Here is a 26,091-nt window from a genome sequence, read left to right as displayed (position 1 = left end):
AGGGGTACTTCTTGGTGCTCCGCTATACAAAATGTCTTGTTATTGAAGGGCTGTTTCACCAGGTTCAGACTGTTATTGTCAGTGTCAGAAGTGGAAACACCATATTAGATTAATCACATTCTTGGCCTTTGCTCCTAACAAGTGCATGATTGTTCCTTACTGTGTATTTTCAAGGCCTTTGTCCTACACCACTTTAAGTGTCTGAGGTGATGGGGCTTCCAGGACTTCCCTCAGGGATAATGCTCCACAGTTGAATAGATGTCACCATTAGCAGATGTTTTCTGATTTCCAGCTTGATTTTTTTCTGTGCTCTGTTCTGGTGATGTCTGGTAATTACCCTTTGAACTACCCTAAACTATGCAATATGTGAGCTGTTGGCTCTGAAAGCTTTTGGTTCCCTCTTGACTCACTGTTTTTATAAATGGCAACAGATATTTATTTCTTCTCCTCAAAGTTTTGATGGGGGATTTGTGCAGCATCTTGTTGCATAAAAGAAGAGGGAAATTTTCCTATTTCTCCTTGGAGATGGAGAATGGTGAAGGAGAACATGAGTGAAGAAGAAAGGGGTCATCAGGGTAGAAGTTTTGTGTCCCAGCAACCCTATTGCCAATATCAGGAAATCGGGGAAGAGGTCGGGGGGCTGTTGCAAATGCTGAAAATTCAGGGAGCATTTTCATCAGAGACAGTGAGCCTTGTGACAATGGAAAGGGTTGTATGTTCTGCCATGATCTGGACATGTATTAGAGGCACTGGCTGACATAGGTTTGATCTCAGCAGTACCCTCAGATCTGGGACCCTACTGTTCTGATGGGGCCCTGATGGATACAGTGGTGTTCATTTCAATTTGGCTGTGGTGTACAGCAGGCCTTGGATTTAGAGCTGACAGTTCAGTTCATTAAAAGGTTAAAAAAAATCCAGGAGTTTGGCTCAAGGATTTACTGGAGGGCTGTCTCTGCTTTTGAGTCAGCAAAATGGGGCTGAAGTAGGGTTTCCAGGTGTCGGGTTTTGAACCGGACATTCCAGTATTTGAGCTGTCTGTTTGGGAAACAAATTAAGAAAATATAAATGTCCAGTATTTTCTAAATAAGAGGTAAAGTAGATTGTGATGTAATGTCAAGTGTGTCCGGTATTTTTGTTGAAACCATCAGGCAACCCTAATTTAGAGGGAGCTCACAGCTCTCTCAGTCAATGCTGTGTGCCAGCAATGCATACCACACTTCATGTGCCCTTACTTTGTGTGTCACTTTAGTAATACTAGTAGAAACAAAGCTATACAGATGGGAACCAGTGGAATCTGGCAACTCTGCATGTGGGAGGTGGTAAACAAAATGTCTTTTGACCCATTTTGGTTCAATTAAAGCCCTAAATCGAATTAGCTGTTATTCCTCCTGCAATAAGGTTTACCAGCTAATTCGATTTAGGGCTTTAATTCAGAATCCCATTTCACTGCTGCATGTAGACGCGGGCAGTTACTTTGGGCTAGTCAATTTCTAAAATGGCAACCGTGCGGGAACATGCTAATGAAGCACAGGATATTTAAATCCTGTGCTTCATTTGCAATTTCAGTTGCCCTCATTAGGCTCCCTAGATCGAACTAGGGGGCTAGTGTAGACATACCCGAAGTTCTTCTTCACACAGCGCAAAGTCAATCTGTGGAACTCCTTGCCTGAGGAGGCTGTGAAGGCTAGGACTGTAACAGGGTTTAAAAGAGAACTAGATAAATTCATGGAGGTTAACTCCATAAATGGCTATTAGCAGGGCTCGCCAAGCGGCGGCGAGCCCCACTCGCAAGCCGCACGGTTTCGCACAGTTCTGCGTTCTGCGCATGCGCATATCATTCTGAGCCGGCACTTCTGGGTAGTAATGTACTCGCCACAGGCAAGTAGATTACATTATTTGACAAGCCTCTGTTTGTCAGAGGTTGGAGATGGATGGCAGGAGAGAGATCACTTGATCATTACCTGTTCGATTCACCTGGCACCTGGCATTGGCCACTGTCTGCAGACCGGGTACTGGGCTGGATGGACCTTTGGTCTGACCCAGTATGGCCATTCTTATGTTCTTATCCCTGATAACTTGTTCTAGTGCTTAACTACCCTTACATGTCAGAAGTTTCTCAATTATTTATAAGGCTCAGTGAAGGAGCTGCCTCCACACATCTAGGGTCAATGCTTTTGATGCAGCTAGCAGAAAATGGGGTTGAAACCGGAATCTCCCTTTGCTGTACAGAAGCAAGAGGCTTCTTCAGAATTTCTAAACAATTCATAAAGAGTGGGTTACATAATAATAAACAACCTTAACTACAGTGTGGCAAGGGACACTCCATAATACCTTCTATCATAGAACCTTGGTACTTTACAAACACAAATGAATTATATCTTCCAGCAAGGAAGTGTTACTGTTCCCATTTCACGTGTGGAGAAAGTGAGGATCCAGGTCAAAGAGCACATCTGTGGAAGAGCCAGCAATAGAACCCAGGTATCAGGTGCCTTGTCTGGTATTCTGTAGAATAGGGACCATTATTTCTTTACATAGTAATTTCTGCTTCAGTTCCAAAGAACTGAATATGAACTAAACAATCTTCACTTCCCCCTCAGAGGAGGATCATTATCATTATCACTGCTTTACAAATATGGAAATCGAGGCACAAAAGGGTAACATGGCTTTTCAAAGGCCACAGAAGGCATGTTAGGCTAATAAACAGAACTAACCTCTGAAGTTCCTGGCTATGATTAGACTATATCTCTCTGTGGCCTGCCCCTTCCAGATAAACTTTCCCAGCTAATAGACTGGATTGCCAATGATGGGCAAGGGCTACACCCTTCTTTCTTTTGCCTATCTTTCACAGTAGCGTGGAGCCAAATAGATTATAGCAAAGGTTTTGTATGGTGCTCCCATAAGCTGTCAGTGTTTAGCAGTGATTAGCTTTTTTTTTTTTAATAAAAAAAAGCACCTCTTTCTTTGTCTTCTAGAGGGTTTTTTTTTAAATTTTTTCCCTTAGCTTTGCTTCCTATTGACTAAAAAAAATATATTGATGAGAAGGTTGGCGAAATGGAGAAGGATGGTGGAGGTCTTTGTTCCTAGCTGACAAAAGCTGAAGAATTTAGAGGAGTGAAGTGTGAGTAAAACCAGGAGAAGAAAGAGTTATTTAAAACCCTAGCTAAGAAATAATTCTTCTAACCTATGTGTGAGATCAATTTTCAATTTCAGTTTCCCTGTCCTTTTTGTTTCAAGACACTTGCATTCCACTTGGGACCAGTGTGTTCTGCCAGTGACTGTTTGTTTAAAACAAATTGTCTGTATGTAGTTTTTCTGCTGAACTGCTTCCTGGATCAATGTTACATAGCATAAGGAGAAAGGGGGAAGAATCCAAAGGCCTGATTCTCCTTTTGCACTACTTTAACATTGATGTGACTTCATTTGTTTCAAGGGGCAGTACATGGAGTCTACTAAGGCCCTCATTTCATAGATTCATTTACCATCATAGAAGATGCTGAATGCAAAGAAATAAATGCACCAAACCTAGTTGGACTGCTTGGATTTAAACTACCATGCAGTGTAGCATCCCTATTTCACATTCCCATAGTATCCTCAATTAACAAACAGCTGTTTTTTTCCCCCTCTGGTTCAGCTCAAACTAGTATTCTGATTTGACTACATTTGTTAGACAACCCTGAGGCCCAAACTCTCTGCTAGTGTAAATGGATGCAACTCCGTGGAAAGCTTAATTTTTAACAGCAGAGACTTTGGCCTAGAAAGTGTGGAGCATTGCTTGAGAGCAGCGCCTTGCATTTTTTGCTTCTTCAAATGACTGATGAATTTGTGGAACAGATAAGCTCCACCTCACATCCCCATACATTTCTGTAGACATTGTCACTTAAAGCCACCAACAACAAAAAATCCAGATTGCACTGATGTTGCACCTGAGAATGTATGTTGACTTGTATTCTGAACGTATGTTCAGAATACAAAACTGAATATGATTTTTCAACTGCTGGAAAAAAAAATCTGAAATGACCCATCCCTCCCTCCTTTGAAAGTGAGATTAAAAATGTTGCAAAATGAGCTCAGTTTGCCTCAATTTAATACAATGTAGAGATTAGAAAATATGACTGAAAGATACGATATTTTTATTATATTCAACATCTTTAATTGACAATCATGATGTTAAATAACTTTTAAATTGAATATATTAAGCTCAGTTTACAGATTTTCATGCTCAAAAATGGTCATTCAGTTAGCACTCGTGACCTGCACCTCACATTAGAAGAATGAATGGTCATGTTTGAATGGTTACTCGTTTTGAAGAAGCAAAAATTGCAAGGGGCTGCTCTCAAGCAATGCTTCACACTTTCTAAGCCAAACTCACTACTGTTAAACATTAGCTTTCGAAGGAGTTGGTCGTCTATCAAATGTAGCCAGATCACAGTATTAGACATCCAGACCCAGTTGTGCCTTCCTACAAGGAGATAAATACTGGGGGAGAGGGGGCGGGTTCAAATCTTAACTTCATTGAAGTCAATTGCAAAATTCCCACTGAGTTCATGGGAGGCTAGGATTTCAACCCTGGACTCTAAAAGGTATGTGGGATTAGTGCTCAAATTTTCACTTCTGAGATTAGTGTTTGAATCAGGATTAGTGTATATCAAAGTGAAAGGACTGCATTGAGTTGAAGTGATGGAAGAAACCCAGGTCTCAGATAATAAGGGGAGGAGGAGATAAAATAACATAAATAAAACACACCTGCCCTTCTGCATATACAACCTGCCTTCATGCAGTTGGCCAGAGGTGCCCAAGCACTTCTAGCTCTTTGACTGGCAGTGTTTAACCTTGTGCTGTCCGTGAGCTGGCTGCATTCCTTCTCCCCAGCCAGCCAGGCTGTTCTTGTCTAATTAGGAGGAAAAGGTATTTGATATGGTTGAATTACTCTCTGTTTGGGACTGTCCTTCATCTGTGATAATTTGCAAGAATGGGTTGCACCCTGTTTAGTTTTTTTGTCGTCCTCCTCTCTTGTCCTTCATCTTTTACCTCTCTCTTGTTTTTATTTAGTCTAAGATGACCCCAGCTGCCACATTTGGAAAGCAAAGCATTACCATGAGATTCACCCAATTTGGTAGTTTTGAGGTGAAAGGCAAGAAGAAAGACCTAATCTGGTTTATGGCGGGGATGTTAGGTCTTTGCAGTTAATCAACAATGGTCAGTACCTGGATTGGAGATCTTGAGAGAAATAATGGTGAAGCAGCAAGTGGTACTGGTGATTCACATAATTGTACCAATAATCCAGCATTGTGTTAGGAGTTGATGAACTGCTACCGTTGTGTTTTGAATAAGTAAAATCCATCATGATCCTCTATGAGGTATAAGGCCTATTGGGTAGGGCTAATTACTAATATTTTTCTACCATAGAACCCTTCTTCCTGCACTTTCAGTTGGAGACTGCATTCTTCAGTTCCTGTCCAAAATTCTTGGGTAATGTTTGTGCCATTCCAAAAGTGGCGATGTTACAGAGGGTGAGGTGATACCTGTATGTAGTCTGCAAGTCACTATTTTTGGACCTTTTTGTGTGATTACAGGGGATATAGACATGTAAAATTATTAGTAGAACAATTAAGTCTTATCCCAGAGGCAACATGGACTAGCAATGTGCACGTGCAGCTGGGAATTGGGAGCTCTAACATTTGTTTTACTGACTTAATACATAGCCTGTGGAGGTTTGAGGTCTGCACATTCAAACATGCCCTTTGATTCTGCATCTTTCAGAAGCACTGGCCACCCACAGTCCCTGCTTCGGTCAAGACAAGGTACCACAAGTTAGTATAACATGCCATTGGAGGGAGTGGGGAAAAGCTGAGGGTTGACAGAATATGGAACACATGCCTACGTGGAATAGCTGTGTACTCACGTAGGTTGATGGATGGAATTTGGGGCCTTTTTAAAATAAAGTGCTGAGTAAACAGCAGATAATACAGTTCACTGGCACCAGAATGATTATTTGGACTATTTAATCCACCCCTGCTATGAACGATAATGAGAGGAAAATAAGCCATTGTGCAGAAATGCACTTGTGTCCCTTGACCTCCACTGTCACATTTGGGTCTGTCATCACTGGTACATGTACATGTAGGGCACTCTAGGGCACCTTTTAGGAAAGAGATGAAGACGAGCAAGCACTGGTGCTAAAGCTCCTGGGAAGATAAAGTCATGGTTCACCAGGTTCTATCTCATGACATTCTGTATCCTTTATTGTTTTTCTAGCAACAAGAGGAGGTAATTTAGACATGTACTATCTAGCTAGCCATCTTTCCCCTTCTCTCATTCTCACCACTGAGCTGATGGCACTAACGTTGGCTGAGGGGCCTTGGCCATTACTGTCCCCTGATGTTTTCTGATTGCTGCAGTTATTTCCCTGCAACTCTTTTTTTTTTTTTTTAATGAAAAGTCATATTTGGAGAGGATTATTTCCCCCCACATGATCTCTTTATGATTCCTGTGATTCAGGTATGACATTCTCTGACTGGCAGACAAAAGGGAAAGCCTATGTGATGTGACCTTCAACATGGCTGACTGTAGTTTGTGTTATATATATTTTTCTCTTCCAGTGGCTGCCTACTGCCCTCCCTTGTTCTTGCTTAACTTATCGAAGTTTAAGAGGCGAAAGTCAAAGCTGCTCCTTACTGTGCAAGTCTCTAGAGAGCAGCGCTGAGGTGGAACTGCCAAGCCTGAGCTGAGAGGAAAATGAAGTGAGGAGAATGAGCCGCAGCGTGCAAAGCAGGTGCCACTGCTGCCATTCTCTCTCTGGAAAGTAAATAAAGGAGAAAAACAAGGACAATCTTTTTATGAGACCGGGTGAAAGGAAAATACACAAAGGGAGAGAAAGTTGGAGGAGGGAAAGGACAGAGGAACAGCAGTAGGGGGAGAAATTGTGATAGAGAAGGAGGGAGGGCACAGAAAGTGGGAGTAAAAGGGCAAGGAGAGAAAAAGAGAATTTATTTCTGCTAGCTCATCAAGAGGGGGAGTCTTTAGAAGTTCTCAAAGTCCCTGTGGGTATGTCTACGCTGCCACTCTAGTTCGAACTAGGGTGGCTAATGTAGGCATTCGAAGTTGCAAATGAAGCCCGGGATTTAAATATCCTGGGCTTCATTTGCATCTTGCCGGGTGCCGCCATTTTTAAATCCCCCTTAGTGCGGACTCCGTGCCCAAGGCTACACTACAACGGTCTGCAAATAACTCAAGATTCTAGGGCATATGTCTGCCACCATTTACATGGTCTGACTGGCCAGACTACACATGAGGTACCTCCAGGCCTGTCTGGCCATACTCTACATCCCCTCCAGGGACTCCCTTTCCAAGACCGTCTCCATTCCACCAAATGTCCTCAGGTCATTGGAATGAAAGACACACCCACACAATGTACTACAGGGTATACCATTTCATCAGTTGACCCCAACAGTCACCATCACAACTGATGATCCCTTATGGGATGAGGAGCTCACCTCGGACCCCATACTGTACAACACAAATGGTCCTTCAGCAAGCAAACGCTCCACATCAATCTCCTAGAACTCAGAGCTGTGCGTTGGGCACGACTCCACTTTCTACCCCATATAGCACACAAGACAATCAGTATCATTACAGACAATACAATCTGCATGTATTATATTAACTGACACAGAGTGGGGCCTGGTCACTCTCCCTCTGTACAGAAACCCTCAAATTATGGAACTCGTGCCTTGCACACCAAATTATCCCCATAGCCATGTATCTCCCAGGGATACTCAGTTCTATAGTGGACACTCTCAGCTTGCTTGTTGTTACACTTACCCATGAAAGTTGTCTTTTTGGTGGCCATAACCTCCAGCAGGAGAGTGGGGGAGCTTGTGGCACTAATGGCAGACCCCCTTATACAATATTAACAGACATATACACTTTCCTGCATTCTTCCCCATGTTGCATGCTGATCCATCCCAGGCTGCATGGCATACCCGTGACGTCTGTAAAGCACTGGCATTCTACATAAATCAAACGAACTCATGGAGTAAATTTCCCAGACTCTTCCTGTCCTTCGCCAAACGTTCCAGGAGCCAAGCGGTCTCCTTCCAGAGGATTTCCAACTGTATCCATACATTACACAAAAAAGAACCACCTGACAATATTACCACCCACTCAACCCGAGCAATGGCCTCTAAGGCTGCTTTCTTCAAAGATGTGCCTCTAGAAGACATTTGCAAGGCAGCCACCTGGTCATCCGACCACACATTTGCAAAATACTGCACGCTTATCGCTATCATTGCATCATCTATGGCTTTGGACAAGCGGTGTTATCCTCAGTGGCAGGGCTCCAAACCCACCTCCACGATTCTACTATTGCTTTGTAGTCAACCAGAGACATCACTTGAAGAAGAGAAGAATTACGCAGTAATGGGAGTTCTTTGAGATGTGTGTCCCTGTGGGTGCTCCACTATCCTCTCTCCTTTCCCTGCATTGGAGCCTTCTTGGTCCAGTGGCAAGGGTAGAGAAGGAAAGGAGAGAACTGCGCTGTATGCATGCTTAATGGACACCAACAGTGTACGGCCCAGTGGGGCACTGCTAGAAAAATCTCCGGTCGCTGGTGTGAGGATGCACCAGCACCCGCAGAGACACACATCTCGAAGAACCTCCATTATTGCACAGGGTGAGTAACTTTCTTTTTCTCTCTCTGGCTGGTCATGAGCAATTTTGAGTACGGTATGGTTCACAAAGCATGTCTATTTTACAGCCTGAGCAAAATGATAATCAGTAACATCAAGGGCTGCAGGGAAATACAAAACAGCATGGATTATCTTGTTTAGGGGTAAGACGATGAACTTTTGGAAGTATATCTGGTGTGCAGATGATCCCCCATTATTCTTTTAATCTATGAAGACAAGCCATAAGTGGGCTTGATCTGATGAGACAGAATCACAACCAAACTGGTTGATGATGCTAGAAAAAGCCCTTGGGCTACTTCCTATATGTATTTTTTCAGTTTGGGACATCATCCATATGTAGTCCAAATTAGCAAAGTCAAAATGACCAGGAACCTACAGGTTCTCAAAGGACAGGAAAAGGTACTACCTGTGGGCCTTAACCACTTGGTGGTCCCATCAGACTCAGCCTTCTGATTAGCTTCCAAGAGCAGGTTTCATCTCTCTTGCAGCCTCTCCACCACCCTTTGCTTGGGCTTCTGAGCTCCTTTTAGTCTGCACATCCAGTTTGCATTATGAAGAGAGGTTAAAACGACTGGGACTTTTCAGTTTAGAAAAGAGGAGACTGAGGGGGAACATGATAGAGGTATATAAAATCATGAGTGGTGTGGAGAGGGCCAATACAGAAAAGTTATTTATTAGTTCCCATAATAGAAGAACTAGAGGACACCAAATGAAGTTAATGGGTAGCAGAGTTAAAGCTAATAAAAGAAAGTTCTTCTTCACACAGCATGTAGTCAACCTGTGGAATCCCTTGCCACAGGAGACTGTGAAGGCTAGGACTATAACAGAGTTTAAAGAGAAGCTAGATAATTTCATGGAGGTTAGGTCCATAAAAGGCTATTAGCCAGGGGATAGAAATGGTGTCCCTGGCCTCTGTTTATCAGAGGCTGGAGAAGGAATGCAGGAAACAAATCACTTGATCATTGTCTTCGGTCCACCCTCTCTGGGGCACCTGGTGCTGGCCACTGTCAGCAGACAGGATACTGGGCTAGATGGACCTTTAGTCTGACCCAGTACGGCCATTCTTATGTTCTTATGATCAGCAGGGCTACCTAGATTATGTATTACATTTTTGAACCCGTTCAGGCCCAGCCTGGTGTTTGGAATCAGCACATAACCAGTATGATGTATCCAATATCTTCAGTATTCCTGCTCAGTGTGAAACTCAGCTGGGTTTTCAGACCTTAGGCTGTGCTTGTATTAGCTAATAACTAAGCCAAGGGTTCTTTAGCTTATAAACTAATCAGTTAGTTATGAGGTGGAAGAACAAATCTGGAGACCCACAATGTCATTTTGACAGATGGTCTGCTATAAGAACAATACTCTGCTTTACACGACAAACCATTCTAAGATACATGTAAGGTGCAGAACAGGTAGCACACCTCAGAGCAAGAGGCTAGCTTTGGGGGTAAATCTGATGTGAGAGTTAGAACACCTGGGTTGTGTTCCTAGCCCTGCCATAGAGTTGTTAGCCCTGGGATAAAAGTTGCCAGTGATATTGGTTGTCTAGTTTTAGGTTTATCTCCCCCTCCCCCGAGTCCTGAGCACTCAACTGACTTCAGTTTAAACTGAAATTGGGTGCTTAGCAACTCTGACAATCAGGCCCAACCTGTCTAAATAATAAATAGCAGAGCCATAGACTAGTCCAATAGCTGGCACAGAAGGTGGCAAAAGGCATGACAAAGAGGGAGCAAAACAGAGGCTTTCACATGAAAAATATCCTTCCTCCCAATAAGAAACTTGTAAAGAGGGATCAATTAGCTGGTATGTTCTTTCCTCTTTGTTTTTCTGGTGCTGCAGCTGTGGGTTAAATCTGAGAGCACCAGAGAACAGGAACATGCAGACTGTGCTTCTGTCAGTTATCTGCCAAGCCCCTTAATGCATTTATTCCTTTCCTCTGTGCTGTTAATGGATTCATTATTTGGACAGGGAGATAGGTGCCCCAGATGTTCCCCTAGCCACTTATTTCTTTTTCATGTGGAAAGAAACAGCGTGTCAGAAAACTCGCTGCAGGGCGGAGGGTATGGGGTGCTTAAGAAACCTGAGTTTGGGTGGAGGGTAGGAGGTAAGGTGAAGGAGGTGAGAGAGACTGACATGGTCCAGTGGGTGCACCAATTATCTTTTTATTTCCTCCTCCATATAAAAGAAATCTGAATTCTGATAGCTGACCTGTATTCTTTCTTGAAGAGAATAGAATGTTTTTTCATTATTCGCTTTTTTAAATAAAACAGTGTGTGAAATTAATTAATGTCATTAAATGAAGCATATGGAAGCTTGTCCTGACATTATAATGATTGTGAATCAGTGCAGAAGAAATGGTAGAGAAATGAACTGCGAAGCACTGTCTTTTGTATTGGGGCTCATCCTGCTTTAACTCTTTCCTTGAAATCCTCCCCCTCATGAATATGCAGGGCCTGTTATTCCTATTAGTACTTGGAATTCTCAAAATGGGGGACTTACGGCATCACAACTCACACAAACTCAGCATCTCCACCAGCAGCTTTGTGTTTGGCTGTGGGGAGACAGAACATAAACCCACATGAAGTCTACTGTGGGGGTAGCTGTTCACTTTGCTCCAAAACAGCCTTTGTGATCTTCTAAATAGGAAAGAATGGAACCAGGTAAGCCATGCCATGCCTGCTAGCTAGCATCAGAAAGTAGGCCAGCAAATCCATAGTAGTGGTACAAGCAGGCAGCTGAGAGAACTGAAAGAATCAGCATGGACACCTGATCTCCCCCGCTCCCCTTCCCCTTGGTAAAGAGATTATCGATCAATGAGAGTGGAGCTAGGCCAAAATCCAAATTGAGAAGGATATCAAAAGCAATTTCAAGTTGCTTTATACTAAACCATCTTTTCCTTAACCATCTTCAAATGAGGAGGAAATATTGGAGACTGGATCTATCTCCCATTAAAGTGGACGGTACAGTCTCCACTGACTGCTCTGAAGTAGAATCATGCCCTAATTGGATACATATGGGCTACGTCTACACTGGCATGATTTTCCGAAAATGCTTTTAACTGAAAACTTTTCTGTTAAAAGCATTTTCGGAAAAGCACGTCTAGATTGGCAGGATGCTTTTCCGCGAAAGCACTTTTTGCGGAAAAGTGTCTGTGGCCAATCTAGACGCGGTTTTCCGCAAAAAAGCCCCAATCGTCATTTTTGCGATTGGGGCTTTTTTGCGGAAAACAGCACTGTGCTGTCTACACTGGCCCTTTTGTGCAAAAGTCTTTCGGAAAAAGACTTTTGCCCGAACAGGAGCAGCATAGTATTTCCGGAAAAGCACTGATGATCTTACATGAGATCGTCAGTGCTTTTCCGGAAATTCAAGCAGCCAGTGTAGACAGCTGACAAGTTTTTCCGCAAAAGCAGATGATTTTGCGGAAAAACTTGCCAGTCTAGACACAGCCATGGAGTCCGCTCTTGAGCAGTTGTCAGCAAGTGCTATCAACCTGTGACTCCCATTGACTTCAGTGTGAGTTGTGATCAGCAGGGCTTATTCTGTTTACAATACAATAGAATCAATACTTATAAATACCCTCTTGTCCCAATTAAACTCAACTAACAGAAGTCTGCTGAGGTCCTAGGCTAAAGTGCAGTAGCGCTGGCTCTCAGCTAAGTAGCCTTAATAAAACCATCTTGTCCCACTTAAGCAAAATTAATGTCCTTATTAAGCAGTGGTCAGTACCATTAAGTATCACTAACTCACCTCAGGTACTTTAGGAATCCAACAGGTAAGCATACTTCCTTAGGGAACTATGCCCTGGTTAAGTGGAGTATCAAGTAAGATGTATTGAGAGTATAATTAAAAAAAGGGATAGAGAATAAGACAGAGAACCATGATTTGCCCATATCTTGAATACTGCATACAGATCTGGTCGCTTCACCGAAAAAAAAATATTGGCATTGGGAAAAGGTTCAGAAAGGGACAACAAAAATTATTAAGAGTTTGGAAAGGGTCCCATATGAAGAGATTAAAAAGACTTGGACTTTTCAGTTTAGTCTCCTCTTTTCTAAGGGGGATATGATAGAGGTCTATAAAATCATGACTGGTGTGGAAAAAGTGATTAAGGAAACGTTATTTCCTTGTTCCCATAACATAAGAACTAGGGGTCAGCAAATGAAATTAATAGGCAGCAGGTTTAAAACAAACAAAAGGAAGTTTTTCTTCATGCAGTGCAGAGTCAATCTGTGGAACTCCTTGCCAGAGGATGTTGTGAAGACCAGGACTTTCACAGAGTTCAAAAAAAAGCTAGATAGATTCATGGAGGTTAGATCCATCAATGGCTATTAGAAGCTAGGGACACCATTCCTACCCATCCTGGCTGTTTATCTGGAAATGGATGATAGGAGAGGGATCACGTGATGATTACCTGTTGTGTTTACTCCCTCTGGGGCATCTGGCACTGGCCACTGTTGGCAGACACGATACTAGGATACATGAACCTTTGGTCTGATCCAGTATGGCTATTCTTATGTTCCAGAATGAATCTGGAACAGCTTTCCGTGCATTTTTGCAGGGTTTCACTCTTTTGTATTTTATACTCTGAAGTTGGGAACTGTAGTACTGTAGCAGGGATTTGTTATAACTAAAGATGTCAGTAACTAGAGTACAACATCACAAGCTGACATTGATACTGAGGTATGCATGGGAGAGGAGAAGCAGAGATCCTTCCCCCTCAGTAATCAATGGGGGGGAGGGACACAACTCCTCTGGGGCTGTAAGGGGAGCTGACAGTTCCTCTTGCCCCAGGGCCATAGCAGGGGCACAGAATATGCTTCCCTTCTCAAAGACGTTACAATTAAATTTAAAAACCCTGCCCTGGGTTTGACATAGCAAATAGTACACAATTTCAGGAAGTGCCATGTAAGGACAAAAGTTAGATTGCTTATACCTAATGTCCTAAAAGTAAGGGCCACATTGTGATCTGGTCTGCAAACAAATGCATCTCTGGGTTTGAGGCCTGCTCAGTTAGCACATGCACAATTCCCCATGGTATTTTGCAGGACTGTATTGATGCGTGAGACCTCAGTTGTACATCTTATTTAAAAGCCTGCATCTCCATTAAAGAGCTCATGGCAGTTTTTGAAAGAGTCAGGGAATTAGCTCCTATGTCTGGGCAAAAACTCCATATAATCAATTTCTCTCAATGTCTCCTTCATTTTCAGTTGGATACAGAATTCTTCTTTACTTTCTGCCCTGAATGCTTGCATAATGCTGTTGAGCTCCTTCTGTGTTACTCCCTTGATCTGTCTGCATTTCAGTTGCGAGGAAAGCTTTGTATCATTTGCCAAATGCTTTAGGATCCATTAGAATGAAAGGAGATCCAGTTATATAAATTACTATTACTCTGCTGCTGCTATGTCAGATTATGGAAAATGGCAAACTTACTCTCCTATGCTACTAAGGTGTATTACGGTTCAGTTGATTGTATATGGGCTCTGCTGGTTAAGGTAGGTGACATTGTGTGAAGATTCCATTCTGTGATCCATGTCACTCTCTCTCTCTTTCTTTCTTTCTTTTTTTTTTAAAGGGAACTGAGAATAACAGCTGGGTCAGTCTATTCTGGGTTTTGGTTTGGACTAGAGAGGGCAGTTAGCTACCAACAGAAAAGCTGCATATGGTATTATTTGAGATGCAGGAGTAAACCAGTGGCACGTGGAATCTTTCTTTAATAGCATATGCAGGTGTTGAGTAACTTCCAACAAAGACATCAAGAATCAAATGACCGTGCTTCAAGCTGATGATATGACAGTTCTTATGTCTTCATGGTATTCCCAAAAAGAACAAAATCTTCTGAAGACATTGTTCAACCATGAAACCTGTCACTCGGGCATACGAGACTCAAGATTTAATTGACATTGGTGTATCAGTGAATGTGATGCCATGACATAGAAAAGGCTTTAACAACCAATAGTAGTAAAAGTAGATGCCTGCAGAAATCCAGACCCACTACCAATGTGTGGTATATTTTCAGCTCAGTTTGAATTGAAGGACAAACCAATCCGATGTGTGTAAAGACTAGTAGCACGGATACGCTGATGAGTTATATTACAGCAAGAGAACTAGGACTGATTCAGATGATCCGAATGGTCCAATCTAGTGAGCTAAATCAACTCCTCCAATTTCATGAGGATATGTTCAAATGAATAGGGAAGTTGAAGGGACAGTAAATAAGATTGCACATTGATGCTATGATTCAGCCAATATCTTCTACCATGCAGACCCATTCCTTTTGCTGTCAGAAAGCTGGTAGAAGAACTAGCACATGTGGAAGAGCTAGATACCAGACCCCTCCTTATCAGTCTCCCCCATGTCTCAGAAACCAAAGCAATTGTCAAAATCCAAATTTCCATGGATATGTTCAGCCAGTCAGGCTATTGAGCCATGTGCAACATATGATTCAGATTGAGATCGGCAATAATGTCATCTGGGTTGAACTGAAGGTATTCTCTGAGCTTGACGACTTCGCAGAAAGATGTCATCAACTTGAGCTGCACCTAAGTCAAGGTAAATAACTTTCCTCACACACTATAAATTACTCCGGGTGCATCTACACTGCAGGACTTAACTTGAAATAAACTACGCAAATTGAGCTATATCAAAATAGCTTATTTCAAAATAGGGAGCATCTACACAGCACTTATTTCTAAATAGAGCACTCTTCCTCCAACTTCCCTTATACCTCGTACAACAAGGGTTACAGGAACTGTAGTAAGAAGTCCTCTAGCTTGACAGTATTTTGACACTATTTTGAAATAACTGCCTGTAGACGCAGACTAAGTTATTTCAAAATAGTGTTGCAGTGTAGATGTACCCTTAGTTATGGCACTTCTCCAGCTGCAAAAATATTTAAGAATACCTAATGAGGTACTATCTGGAGTCCTAATGGCATATTTGTATTTTGGCACCACATCTGAAGAGTACAACACTCGACATGCAGCTGTTTTTTGAGTGCTTGCAGGAGCTGAATTTCATGCTGTACCCAGACATATGAATAACAAAAACCCACACTAGAACTTTTTTTGTGTTTGCATTCTCCAAAAATGGAGTCTCAGTGGAGCTTAAGAAAATGAAGAAGATTCAGGCTATGTCTACACTACGAGATTTTGTGGCAGAAAATATGCTAATGAGGGACTCAGCATAAAGTGCGATCTCATTTACATATTTTCTGCGGATCCCTTTTTTTTTCTAGGGGTTTTTGTGCAAAAAAAAGCAGTGTGGATGTTTCCTTTTTGCGCAAGTTCCTTTTTTGCGCAAGTTCCTTATGCCTCAAAAAGGAGGTATACCGATCTTGTGCAAAAAGGGGCGGTTGCGCAAAAAGAAAACATCCACACTGCTTGTTTTTACACAAAAACCCCTAGCGAAAAAACTGATTGGCAGAAAATATGCAAATGAGATTATGACTTATGCTAATGAGTCCCTCATTAGCATATTTTCTGCTGCAAAAACTCATAGTGTAGAGGTAGCCTCATAGTGCTACTGTGCCCCATTGAAGTTCATAGCTGGCTGGGGCTTGCAAATCAATGTGTCAGATTAATTCTGAGAGGTGTAACCTGGAAAGATCAAATATGGATCTAGTCAAATGAACATCAAAATGTATTTGAAGAACTAAGAAATCCCTTGCTAGTGATTTAGTCATGTCTTAATGTTTAAATCCAGTAAATGAATTGAACTTTTAGTAGGTGCCACCACTATTGGTTTAGGAGCAGTAATCACACAGGTTGATCAGCATGGTCAAATTTACACTATAGTTTATACCAGCAAAGCTTTCATCCATTCAACAACAATACTTTTAGAGGAGTGTTTGCGGTGGCATTAGGATGTTCCCATTTTCATTTCCACATTTATGCATATCACTTCATGATTGTGATCTGTTAGAATCATGATTATAACAGATGCAATCTTTTTTTTTTCTTTCTTAACAGTAGCTTTTCACTGAGTGGTGGAAGGTCAAGCTGCAAGATTATGGCTAAAGTTTTCTAACCTGAAAAGGGTAATCTTGCTGGATAACCCTATTCCCAAAACAGCTAAAAATCATAACACTGCAAAGAAAGCACAGGAACATGTGTAAACTTCCTTCTCTCTCTCCATTCCTAAACCTCTTATTACAATAAATAGAAATAACCATGGAGTCTGACACCTCTCCAGATGGTCATAAAAATCTTTTTTTTAACTGATCAGTGGAATGGACTTCCATTTTGCACTATAGCATTTTGACTTCTGAAACACAAACAACAATTATTTGCCTTTTAAAGATGAACTTGGCATGGATGAAGACCTGCTACTCTGAAATATGACTTGTTACTTCATATTTGCTGTGTGGGGTCACGTGAGGTCTGACTCTCAAAGGCCTTCCTGAAACTTGCATAACTCCTGCAGACTATGCCAGGCAGCAGTCTCCTCTGTCTACATCCTTAGGGATGGAAATTACAGTGGATCTCATACAAACATGACTATTCTCATGACTATTTTCTCATGACTGTTCTCAATACCCAGATCTTAAAACAGTCTTCACTACTTCAGCCAGTACTGTTATATTCAAAATATGCCATAGGCTGACAAATCTAGCATATCGCTGTTGTTAAAACTGACAGTGGTCCTCCATATCAGGGCTCTGTTTGCAGAGTATCTTGGTTTCAGACATTGTAAACTTACTCCCTGGCTGCAAGCCAATGGAGAAGTTGAGAGGTTTATGCAAACACTCAAGAAAGCACTATGAATTGCTGCAGCTGGTGGATTGGACATGAAACAGGAGCTATTTTGTTTCCTCCATAATTATTGAACCACTCCTCACTGTTCAGTTGGCATGGTGCCAGCAACTGTTTCAGTTTGGCAGACAACTAAGAACAAAATTGCCACAAGTTGAAATAAGAGCAGATGATGAAACTGTCAGAATGACAATGAAAAGAAGATCATTATGAAAACATGTGCAACCAGCACAGGTGGACCAAGATCGCCTCTTTCAACATGGGAGATGTAGTTCTGGTCAGTTCTTCAGCCTCTTAGCCTGAGCCTTACAAGATCACAATGGTCATAGGCATGATAATCACAGCAGAGAGAAGATCCTATAAAGTCACTTGACATTCATCTTACATCAGACCTTTTTGTGGTCCTCGTTATGGTCCCATTCTGTAAGGGTACATCTATGCTAGCCCCCTAGATTGATCTAGGGAGGCTAATGAGGGCGACCGAAATTGCAAATCAAGCCCGGGATTTAAATATCCACGCTTGATTTGCATGTTCCCGGCCAGTCACCATTTTAGAAATTGACTAGCCTGAAGTAACTGCCCGGGTCTACACGCGGCAGTGAAACAGGATTCCGATTTAAAGCCCTAACTTGAATTAGCTGGTAAACCTCATTGCAGGAGGATCGGGGCCAGTGTAGGGGCTCTTTTCCGGCTTTTCTAAAAGCCGCAAAAAAGAGGCGGACATTTTTATTTAAATGGCGCGGGGGACATTTAAATCCCCTGCGCATTTCCCTATTGCAATTTCAAAAATTACCATGCCCCTTTCGGAAAAGGGGCCAGTGTAGATGTACTCTAAGAGAATAACTTGTAGAGCCTAAACCCAGGCAAGTGAGTCAACCTCCTCCCCCAACCCCTGTTTTCCAGAGGCCATCACCACTATCTGAAAAGAAGTAGCCATCAACAGTCAGTGCATTTGAAGGATTACATAACAAGTGACTGTTTGATCAATCATCAAGCCTTTTACGTTGCTTTATTCTGATGGTTGTATCTTATGTATAAGATTGAAGTAATTCAAAGAGGTGCATTTAATTATTGACTGTTCAAAGTTTGTGGAAGGGGCAGATGCATGAGGAGTAAAGAGAAATGCAGTTTGTGGAGACTGCATTCCTTGATCTCTGCTGGTCTTTTAACAGCTGAGTTGTTGTAGTCCATTCCAGATTTTGGTTTGGACTAGAACACACAGTTAGCTGCAAAGGGAGATCTGGGATCTATGAAAACTTATTTTAAAACTACATGTACAATATGTGTAAAATTCAGTCCAGAGGCTTTCCATCAGCCTGTAGTGTCATGTCACCAGATCAATATTGAGGGTGACCCCAGAACCAAACCTTGCTATTGCTCTTCCTTTCTTTAGTATAGGCTAAAAGTGGCCAAGAGGGGTCATTACACTCTCTTATTACTAAGGGTGGCCCCTAGCTATGGTGACCATATTTTCTGAACCAAAATTAGCCACACCCCTTACCACAAGAATTCCCACCCCTGGAGGCAGTACTCCCGGTCATGTGTTCATCTTGACCCTGGAAGTAAAGGATGTTGTGTGACCCCACCTCTAAGAACTTCTCCCACCGTCCTCTTACCATTTGGAATGGTTTTGTTCCCCACAGGACCCTACCTATGCAACTATCCTGCAATTGCATTAACCCAATTTTCATTTCATTAACTTGGGGGTAGAGGCTGGGGGAAGTGTTTCCTCTAACACAGGTCTACTTAACTTTGGAAGCCCCGGGGGCCACAATGATACTCACAGCACATGCCGAGGTCTGTAATTTAAGTGTGGTTGCATATACATGCAAATATATATGAAAATAGCTTCTTTCACACTGAGAGGCACGAATACAAAGATTAAGCAAGGCTACACAACACACAGGCCCCATTAAAGTCAGTTCTGCTGATATTAATAAAATGAAATATTTACCAGATTTCCACCCATCTGACAGCACTTTTAATGAGCAATGACAGTCCAGGAATTGAACTACTAAAATGCATATCAACAGCAGATCATTATATTGACTACTTTTTTGTTTTGGCTCCCACCCACAGGCCGCAAACAAGCAGGCCACAGGCCACATGCAGCCCATGGGCCGCGTGTCAGGTAGCCTTGCTCTAAGATTTTCCTCCCCTGAGTGGAGTGAGTTTTGTCTTGTGCACCAGTACTGAGTTCATGTGCGCTTGTTCAGATGTGTGCCACTGTGGCACCCAAGTTATATAAACCTCTCCCTTTTTTCCCTCTGCTGCCATGTCTCCTACCCTCCCCTCGCTTGGTGCTTGCTGCCCCACATCCCTCACCCTCCTCTTCTGTCCTGGCTCCTGCCAGTCTCACTCCCCTCAGCCCTTTGGAGACCTGTCCCCTTCCCCACACCAACCCTTCTCTGCCCCTATATCCACTCCAACTCTAGCCTCACTCTAATAATCTGTAACTACCCCTCCTCATCCCTTCTCCTAACACCTCCCTCTACCCACCTGCCCTGCCTCTCTCCTTTGTGCTCTGGTGTCCGTCCTTCACTCCATGTGTCTGCCCTTTTGCTTCACCCCCATAATCCACTGGCACCTGCATCTTCCCTTACCCCTGCACCTTCCTGGTGCCTCCTCCTCCCCTTACTGGCCCTGCCCTCCTTGCTCCCTTTCCCCCTAGTGCTTACCCCTTCACCACTCTTTTTGCCCCAGTTCCCCCATACTGCTCTGTGCCCTCACACATGACTTGCTCCATCCCCTGCCTTTCTCATGTCCACCCATCCTTTCAACCCCTCTCCTCTTCCTCCCTCTTGCCCCCATTGTCCCGCCCTTTCCTCTCCCAGCATCACCCTGTCTCCTCCCTTTTCTCACCCCCACTGACACCTTCCTTCCTGTCCCCCCTCCTGACCTTTTCCTCATTGTCTCCTCTTGCCCCCCCGGCATTGTCTCTCCTCCACCCTGCCCCTTGGTGCCCTCTCCTTTCTTCTCCTGCCCTGTCTTCCCCCCCAACACAAGCCCCCTCCTCATCCATTTTCCCTTTAGTACTCCCCCTGCCCCTTCCTTCACCTGCCTTAGACATGCAAAGCAGTGTGTGGGGGCTGGAGTAGGGCCATGGCGCTATTTTTATTACTGTGGTCTGGCCCTGGCCCTAGCTGCTCCTGGGGCTGGACCTCAGGTCAGGACTGGAGCAGAGGCCACCCATGGTGTTATTTTTAGTAGCATGGTCCTGATCTTCACAGGCTGCCTGGTTCCAGCTGGAGTCCAGAAGCAGCTGCACGAGGCGCGTTCCAGTGAGGCTGCCCCAGCTGGAATGCGCTTTGTGTCGCTGCTGCTTAACTCTATCTGGAGCTGTGGCTGCCTTTAGGGACCCAGACCACCTTACTCTTCTTTTTGGGCTTTAATGGGTTTTTTTAGCCCATAGATTCTGGGGTGTTTTTTCTCTTGTAAAAGCTGTGTTAGAATCTCACAGCTTATTCATTTGTATCATGTGTAGTCTCTTAACCTCTCTACTGTAGGTAGTAGTTAAAGGAGCAGTAGCAAGTACTACCTGAGTAGCTGATAATTTCCATAATATACCCATCATATATTTCAAGGTGTTACGCTCATGCTTGGTGGTGGTGGTAGGAGAAGGGCCGGGGGAACCAGTCAAAAGGGAATTAGAGTAAGGTTTAAAACAGAGGGCAAGTGAAATGAACAGTGACTGCAATTTGATCTACATGTGCCCTGAATATTCCTCCAAATGACACAATGTGTGAGTCTGGGATTTGGCCCATTATAATTATGATGGCGTTCATAATGATATTTTGAATTCAGGATTTTGGCTCCTCCAGCAAGAATCCCGAAGGGCATACTCACCACATAGGAGGAGTTACTGCCATATTTCAGATCCTCCTTGAAGTTTTGTTTTTGGTTCTCTCCTAGAAATGACTAGAGCTTTGGGAGAGGGGTGCATATCTAACTTTTTTTCCTATGCAGTTTGCCCAGCTCCAGTAGCAGGTGACTCCATATTAGGCCTGTTGAGAAATCTTAGCAAATCAAACCCAAGCTACATGATGCTTACCTGGTCTCATGATTTGTTGCAAATAGAAACACTTTCCAGTATCCAGACATTCAGTGCGATCTAGCCATCTTGTGTTTCTGTTCTACAGCCTCACCATATGTGTTTTGACTGGAGTAAGGAAGGAATTACTCTGGCTAAAATGAATGGTTTATATGCACACATACAATTGTAACTGCTGCCACCTGCCAGGCTCTGGTTCCAAGTAGTCAGACGTAGAGGCTAGAGCAGTGATCAAAACTAAAATGTACAGCCAGTAACAGGCTGGGCTTAGAGGACAGCTTATGGGTCATAACTGAGGTCCAAGTCCATAGAAAAGCCAATCAGTAACGTAGTCAGCATCATGCTGCAGGCCAAGAGTTGAATCTGAGTTGGGGTCAGGAGATGGATGCAGGGGTGGAGCGGACAAGGCTGGAGTGAGCTTGGAACAAGGGTCTGAGTTACTGCAGACTCTGTTGGTGTGTGTGTGTATGTGTGTGTGGGGGGGCGTGTCATGGCAGTTCATTGACTTGTCTAGCTGTGGGTTTTCTTCTCACCCCCAGCCATCTGTTGGTAAGCACAGTGTCTGAGCAACTTGGTTCTTGGTTTTTCCCTTCCTTTTCATATCGTCATTTATACTTCTGTCAAGCTGATCTGGTAGTCTGAGGTGAGGGGAGAAGGGAGTACCAGACCCCTTTCTGTGTCTGTGTGTGTCTGTGTCTTCTTTCTGCATTTCTCACCTGACCTCCACCTAATCTGTGAGGGTATGTCTACACTACCACCCTAGTTCGAACTAGGGTGGTAAAGTAGTCAACCGGAGTTGCAAATGAAACCCGGGATTTGAATTTCCTGGGCTTCATTTGCATATTGCCGGGTGCCGCCATTTTTAAATGTCCGCTAGTTCGGACTCCGTGCCCTGCAGCTACACGCGGCACGAACTAGGTAGTTCGGACTAGGCTTCCTATTCCAAACTACCATTACTTGTGGAACGAAGAGTAACGGTAGTTCGGAATAGGAAGCCTAGTCCGAACTACCTACTTCGTGCCACGTGTAGCCGCGGGGCACGGAGTCCAAACTAGCGGACATATAAAAATGGCGGCGCCTGGCAATATGCAAATGAAGCCCAGGAAATTCAAATCCCGGGTTTCATTTGCAACTCCGGTTGACTACTTTACCACCCTAGTTTGAACTAGGGTGGTAGCGTAGACATACCCTGAGTGTGCATTGCATGTATATATTCTAGCTCTGTTCACTTAATGGTAGTTAGAATATTTGGTTTAATCTGGGAATTCTTAATTTTCGGTGGCTAAAAACCCCATTTGGATGTGAAGAGAAGTAGATGAGGATGGTGTCTTCAAAAATGTATTCTGCAAAGGCCCAGAGACCATCAACAAAGGTTTCATCTTTTTCCAGCAATGTTTTACCTCTCTCCTTCCCCACAGCAAACAAATTGTGTTGACAGACAAAGGCAGGATTATGGCAAGGAGATTTGCGAGACAACAGGATTACCGAAGCTAAAACAAGCAAACATCCCGATTAGGTTGGGGGGGGGAGGATAGCACGGAGCGGGAAAGGAACAGGATAGAATGGGAGCAGTAATGAGACCATTGTGCTGGTGTGGCGTGGGGGTGAGATGGAGGGGAATGAGATTTAAAATGTTTTAGGAGGACAAAAGACAGAACAATCTGAGATCAGAGTCACCAATGCATTTTAAACCCCTAGGATACCAGACTAAAACATGGTGGATTTGTAGTTGTAATTGTAGATTTGATGAGGAGGCAGAAGGGGGGGCAGAAGTGGCAAAATAGGAGGGGAAAGGCTGTCCTAAAGCTATGGACCTTGGCAGCTAGTATGGTGGCTTGTGTAGTGTAATCACCGTCTGTCAGCTGATCTGAACTGGGATCAGCTGTGACCTAATTATTAGTCTCTTAAACCTGCATTATTTCTTTCATTTTCCAGCTCATTGACGTCCTATAGGGAGAACAGTCTGGGGGGACATGGGAAAGAGGATGAGTTATTGATGATCTACTCCCTGTGCCTCTGACACTTGGCTAAGGTCATGGTTGAATGTCCTTGATCAGACAGCACCAGCATAGGCTTTTAACCTGTTCTGTTCCTCCCAAAGTACCAGAGAGTGAAGAGGGGCTTAGGGTATCCCAGAGCATGAAAGGTCAAAGTATCATATTAGTCAAATAATTTGAAATAACACATCCTGCTCCAGATTCAGAGGAGGTTTGTAGTTATTTCGTTTATAACTCAGGAAATAAAATGAACTTTGGGCATGCTACTTGGCTTCAAGCATTGAGGGGGAAGGAATGTGTAGAAAACCCTTTATTTGATCACCTCATTGAGCATATAGTCAGGTTCCTGACCAGTATATACAGCTCTTGAGTGGGAGCTGACTGTATGTTTTTGTAATCTACAGCACCTTTCATCCAAGGATTTCAAACTACTTTAAATTGGTGGGTGTTGTCTCCAGTTTAAAAATTGGGAAGTACCAAAGGTATGACATTGCACCCCCATATTCTTTATAGAAATATGCTCTAGGATATGCCTAACTCAAATACATTTTATGCAAAATATTGCATGTAATATATCATTGGAATGTGTCTAGTCTATTTGTGGGCATGTATTTTTGTTTGAAGTTAAATATGTGAAGTATAAATCTCTTTACTGTCCTAGACCTGCTAGGTAAGGTTCATTAGTGGAATTTAATGGCTTGGTATTTGGGACAATGATCTGTGAGGTCTTGCTTCTCCTGTGAGCCTAGTTTGTGGTTGGTTCTTTAAAAACATGTGACCAGGTCACCTGATGGTGGGAACCATTTTGTATGATGTACTTTTCCACTAAAGGTGAGAGAAGTTTGAACTGAACACAAAGGATTTCCACTTGCGGCAAAATATATATAAAGGCATGACACCAAACAATAAAGGCTGCTGCTAAAATGCTAGGAGACCCCCTGCTTACCACCTAATATGACTGCTGGAAACATCCAAGACTGAACAGGGGAAAGAACTGGATGCAAGCTAGGAAGCTGCCTACCCTGTGATAAAAGGTGATTAGAACTACTATTAGGGTACGAAATTGCATGTGTCACGTTTCTTAGAGTATTAAGCTTAGCTGGTATATTTTGTGTTGTTTTACTTTGAAACTTACTTTGATCTGTCTGCTATTACTTGGAATCACTTAAATCCTATTTTATACCTAATAATGACTTTTGTTAATAAACCCAGTGTAAATAATTATCTGGGAGTGACAACAGTTGTTCATATTTCTCTTATTGACAAACGGGGGAAACAACTATGAGCTCACTATGCATAAACTTTATGCACAGTCAGGTGGCTGTATCTGGTGGTTCGGTTCCACTGGCTCTGTGCACCCGGGTGCTGTGTCAAGCCCATTTGATTGAGCCTTCCTAGAGCTGAATGAATATCTGCATTTGTAATGTTCTCTTGTATGCTGTGACCCTGCCCCTAACTGTACCATTGCTGTGGGAGACTAGAAATTCTGGCTCATCAGGAAAAGGTGGTGGGTTACCCCAGAGGATAGGTAGGTGAGCTCAAGAGGTATGATCAGTGCATCAGGTGACAGTCTCAAGAGGATCTCTGCAAGCAAACCCATCACAGGTGTATGTTGTCTCCAATTTGTAAATTGGAGACAAGTATTAAAAGTCAAACACTGAGTTAATGGCAGAGCTGGGAGGATAATCAAGAAGTCCTGACAGCTAAGCCACTGCTCTAATTGAGATAGTACTCCCTCTCTATCCTTGATATCAGAATGAACCATGAGTGTGTAAGCACTAGAAACTTCTTATTCAGCAAGGGTTCTGTGTATTAGAAACGTGTCTAGATCCAAACACTCCACATTCTTGGAAAATTTGGATCCACATCCAAATTTTGGGTTCAGCTCTTATCTCTGTGATGGCCTGAAATGAAATTCTTGTTTTGGACACTTGAGAGAGACTGGAACTAGATCAAAGACTTTGTTTGCACAGGTGTAGTCCATGTGTTTGTCTCTAAAGCCCAGGAACTGTGGAATTCTTTTCCTTTTGCTTGGACCATGACTATATAGATACTGAGTCCCCTTTCAAAGGAGCTTCAGTATCCTTTCAAACTGAAAAGCCTTTGAGCTAACTGAGTGGTTTGATTTCTTGTTTCACTCTTGCTGGTTATTAAACTCAGGTACTGTCAGACTCTTCTCTATGAATCTGATGAGATGATTTTGACTTCATGAAAGCTTGTGCCCAAATGAATCTGTTGGTCTTTAAGGTGCCACAGGACTCATTGTTAATACTGGACCAGAGCAGTCTCAGTTCCACTCAACACATCTAAGTCAGTGAAGAAATGCTAGCGCAAGGACCAGCCTGCTGTTATGGGCTGGAGGGAAATTCCCCTCGGGCTTGGCAATTCTGAAGGGATGAGGGCTCCCAGCTGCCTCTGGCCCTTTAGAATCACTGTGGGAGTATTACAAGCAGCTGAGCCCTACACCAGGCACTCTGGTCATCTTTGAGGGCTGGCAGCGGGTGGGGGAGAACACCTCACCATCTAGGCAGCACTGGGGACTGGCTGTTCCAGCCCCGCCCCTTGTATCCAAAGCCCCACCCCTTCCTGGATCACATAGCTAGCTC

At 43.2% G+C, this 26,091-nt stretch overlaps 1 protein-coding gene and 1 long non-coding RNA gene across 2 annotated transcripts in view; both read left to right on the top strand.

Moving 5' to 3' along the window:
• The window catches only part of LOC112544632 (uncharacterized), a 41,560-nt gene extending 34,550 nt beyond the window's left edge, over window positions 1-7,010 (top strand). The window contains exons 3-4 of the long non-coding RNA XR_012903365.2: window positions 2,386-2,478; window positions 6,600-7,010. This is a non-coding gene — a long non-coding RNA (uncharacterized LOC112544632). The remainder of the gene's footprint in view (window positions 1-2,385; window positions 2,479-6,599) is intronic.
• The window catches only part of NRXN3 (neurexin 3), a 1,560,739-nt gene that overhangs the window by 236,259 nt on the left and 1,298,389 nt on the right, over window positions 1-26,091 (top strand). The window lies entirely within an intron of this gene.

This window comes from Pelodiscus sinensis, chromosome 5 (assembly GCF_052426305.1).
Source record: "Pelodiscus sinensis isolate ZL-2025 chromosome 5, ASM5242630v1, whole genome shotgun sequence".
NCBI lineage: Eukaryota > Metazoa > Chordata > Testudines > Trionychidae > Pelodiscus > Pelodiscus sinensis.
This window is presented reverse-complemented; position numbering and strand designations above follow the sequence as displayed.